Source organism: Rattus norvegicus, chromosome 4, assembly GCF_036323735.1.
Source record: "Rattus norvegicus strain BN/NHsdMcwi chromosome 4, GRCr8, whole genome shotgun sequence".
Taxonomy (NCBI): domain Eukaryota; kingdom Metazoa; phylum Chordata; class Mammalia; order Rodentia; family Muridae; genus Rattus; species Rattus norvegicus.
The window spans coordinates 180,536,761-180,541,176 of record NC_086022.1 but is presented as its reverse complement, the minus strand read 5'-3'; positions in this window follow the sequence as shown (position 1 = coordinate 180,541,176).

Sequence of the window (4,416 nt, the reverse complement as noted above, 5' to 3'; positions counted from 1 at the left end):
AAGACTTTGAAACCTTGCCATCCTTAGGTCACCTCAGGTCTCGTGATTGTGGGACAGCAGGCAGAGGGTTCCCAACAGTGTGAACGTGGGGACAGGTTCCCCACATTCAGGCTGTGTCTTCCTGGAGTCTGCTCAGTCTATGGCCAGAGGTGGAAACAACAGACACCCTGCCCCAGCAGCTCTATAAAGTAGCGATCAGAAGACAAGGTGCCAGCAGGGTTGGGGTTTAGTGAGGCCTCCTCTGGGGCCTGTGTTTTAGGCTGGAAGAGGGTGAGCCTGCCTTCTGGAGTCCTCTCATAAGCAGTATCCTATTAGTGAGGGCTCAACCTTCATGAATGAATGGTTTCCCAAAGGCACCATCCACAAATACTGCTGTTTGGATCAGATTCCCCCATATGAATTTGGGGGTCAGGGCAAGTATTCAGTCTATAGAGGGGGAGAACAGGTCTTATCTTTTGGCTTCCTCCTGGGACACTTAGTGCGTTAGACAGATAGTACTAGTCTAGCAAATCTCTGTGGATTTCCACATATGGTTGACGTGGTACCCTTAGAGACACTGTTTAAGTTCAAACGCATTATTTTCCAGGATGCCCAACTTCAGGGGTGAAGAGAAATCTGATTATCTAACCCTCCATGCAGGAACCTACATGCAAGTTGCTGGCTAGGTAATCATGTCATCTCCGTATGGATGGAAGCTGCTTTCCACATAGTCTCTGCGTGTCCGGGCATAGGAGACCATGTAGGCTAAGGGCTGGACCATAGAACTCTGCCTCCTTAAGCCTTGCGCTCAGCTCAGCACCGCACATCCCTCCTCTCTGTTCGGATACTCCAGTAAATGCTCATGCAAATTCTGCCTCCACCAGCTACTTGGAGCCGCTCTGTGAGCCACAGTAGTCTGTCTCTCACTGGTGTGCCAGGGCGGTGATGAGATCACAGACTCAACAACAGTGGAATATTGTGGGTTCTCAGCTTTGAGAGCAGTAAACCCCTGTCTGTGATTGGTTCTAGGGAGACAGGAGACAGAGCCTGCTGGTTTGAGTCTCACCCTAGCTGTGCAGCCAGAAGCAAATTGTGGGTTCATCCTCAGAACACATGAGTACAGTATTCCAAGCTGTCTTTGGGAACACTCGAGCCCGGGTGATGATATCCTCTGCCCTAACTTTGTAAATAACCCACTGTGATGGTTAATATCTTCATCTCCACGGGATTGGGAGATAAACTTCTGGGTGCAAAGGAGTTTCTGCATAGTGGTAACAGGTAGAAAGACTCACCTCAACCATGGGTAGCACCATGCTGCGGTCTGGGTCCTAGAATGGATAAAAAGGGGGAAGTGGGTTCATCTGGCTCTGCTTCCTGACTACGGATCGGATCGGCGCGAACAGTAGCTCATATGGCTCGTGCCCGTGCCCATCCCTCCGTGACAGACTCTCAATCCACACTCCATAAATCGCTCTTGCCAGCGTTTTGTCATAGCAACCAGGGAAGTAGCAGACAGCCCTGCTCTTTGCAAAGGTTCTCCTGTGACATTCTGATGCTCCAGTGCTCCCAGCCAGTCACTTTCAGTCACCGGAAGTAACCCTGGCAGCTTCCCTCAAAGTCTCTACTACCAAAGTGTTCGCGCTTGATTATAGTGACCTCGGCAGCAGGGGTCAAATTTATAGTAGGTTAAAAAAAAATCACCAATTACAAGACCTTACAGAAATAACCAATTTTAAATTTGAAGATTCTACAAAATGTGACTTCCTTGCCTCAGAGGAGACCTATGACGCATTAGCCTATGGAACACGCTCAATGCTGTTTTTTCACTGGTAAGGGACCTTGGCATAAGAAGAACATCCTCTTTCAGAATCAACACAACAGGAAGAACAAACAGCACCCTTCGCGGGCACTGGGGCCGCCTTTGTTCAGACTGGTTCACCGGCGCCGGTCAGTTGACTGACGGTGGCTGCTGCCCCCTAGTGCATGGTTCACAGCTACTGCGGGCACTGGGTTCGTCAATCACCGAGGGAGCTTAGGAATGGAAAATAAATGGAATAATAAAAATAATGGGGGCTGGGGATTTAGCTCAGTGGTAGAGCGCTTACCTAGGAAGCGCAAGGCCCTGGGTTCGGTCCCCAGCTCCGAAAAAAAAGAACCAAAAAATTAATGGAGACATTATTGTCTTAGTCTTTCCAAATGAGTACTTAGAACACATTTCCAGCAATTTCTGGGAGGAACGGCTATTAAATCTCTGTCTCTCTTCTGTCTCTCTGTCTCTCTGTCTCTGTTTCTCTGTGTCTCTGTCTCTGTCTCTTTCTGTCTCTGTGTCTCTGTCTCTGTCTCTCTCTCTCTCTCTCTCTCTCTCTCTCTCTCTCTCTCTCTCTCTCTCTTCCCCTCACAGCTTTTTCTCCAGTTCTTGTCATCCATGTGATTTGCAGGACTCGATGCTGACAGAAAAGGAAATCATGACAGTGTCGGTGTAAAATGCCCTGGCTTCTCTCTGCACTCTCCGCTCACCATGTTTTAATATTGGCAGTTTCAAATGTGGATCTAGAAAGATAATTAAATATCAGATCAATTTGCCTATCTTACATAGCACCAGTCAATGTGAAAAGAAAAGTAAATGAGCTGCAGAGAAGGGGCCAGAGGGAGCTCTGCCCTCTTCCCCTTCGGCCTCTGTCAATAGCTCCAGCATACTTGGCTGGCAAAGAGACGGGAAAAGGAGGGTGTGCTGGGACCTCTCATCCCCCTGATCCTTGGGCCAGGGTGTTGTGTCACTGTGAGTTCAGGTTCTATGGGAGCCGACGGCTTTCCCACAGTGACTGCACCCCTGAAGCCCGATGTTCTGTGATGCTGGGACATGGAGAATTCGGGATATGGACAAGAGGTAAGGAATGGCATGTATGCTGGTCATGTAGGTCATCTCTGTTCTTGCTCATGTCCCTCGGTCCCATGAGACTTCCCTTACAAAGTAAGCTGGGAAGATGGTGAAGAGTCCGATGATGGAGGCAGGTGACTAGTGAAGCCAGCACAGGGACCTTCTGAAGGCCTTGCATATGGGTAGAGGTTGTGTGTCTGTGACCCTGATCTCAGGTACCTGTCAGTTCCATAAAGTACGATCGTTATCTGACACTGTTTGCTTGGCTTACATCCGTTCCCATCAGGAGTATACAATCGGGATTGTAGCTGGCTGGGAGAGTGCAGTGGGTGTTTTATTCCTGCCCTGCTAATGGTCAGAAGCTACTCATATGCCAGGCAGGCAGGGGCAGGGATAGAGGAACTCGCTCTGTGGCCAGGGCCACAAGATTGTGTCTCCTGGCCTCCATAATACCCTGAGTGTGTCCAGGCTCAAGTACAGTATCACCACTTTGAGGTGGAGGAAAAGTGACCAGATGCTTACCACGGTTTTAGTTATGTGTTATTTTTGGTGTTTTGTGTAGCTGGCCACAGTGTAGACCAGGCTTGCCTACTCAGTAAAATGCCTGCTGAGTGCCTGCATTTTACTACGGAGTCCCCAACTGCACAGAAGCCCAAAAAGGCATTTGACTCTGGCTTGGACACACTATGAGGCAAATGTGAGGTCACTGTCAAAGTTCACTGGTTGTCGAGATGAGAAAAACTCTGGACTTAACTTCCTAGCAAGGGTAACTACACGCACCCTATATGAGCAAGGAGGATTTCATTGAAAAACTGTAGACTGATTTTTATTGAAGATTCACTGAGCACGCGTGTGTGCAGAGAACAGAGCCCTGAGGATTGCTGTGAACGCAGGCAGGAGGGAGCTCAGGGTGGAGAGGGGAGCTGCGTCCTTCCTCCCAGTGGGTTACTTGTAAAGCAGGTAACATACAGAAAACAAGAACCATGTGAGCTTCTGTCCCAAGGAAAGCAACTTTGGAAGGATTTGTCTTGTCTTACAGGTGCTGTCCACCCAGAGGCTGAGGTGGCCGGTCACAGTGCGTCAGCAGTCAGGAAGCAGAATGGTGGGCGTTTGTGCACAGCTGCCTTTTTCCTTTGTAGTCTGAGACCCTAGCGTAGGGAATGGCACCATCACTGGGCCCATCTTTCCTACTTCGGTTAATACAATCAAGATAACCCCCTCAAGCCCACGCAGAGGTCCACCTCACAGAGCTCATCAAACTGATGACCGAGATTAACCACACAGACACAATCTAGTAGTTTTGTTTGTAAAAACCTGTCTCAGACGATCTCACAAAGTCCCGTCTTGGCTTCCTGCATTGTCCCCAAAGGCCGAGACTCCATTTAGTCCGTACTTGATAAATGACTCTGCCATCAGCCCATTCGATCTGAAATCACTCCCTCTCTGCCCTGCTTCCCTTCTCTATGGTTTAGTCTTGACTGGCTCACAGGCTTCCCCGTGTGTGTCTGGGAGAGCATTCCTGGCTGTAGCATTTGGGTTAGTGGATCGACGGTCCTCTC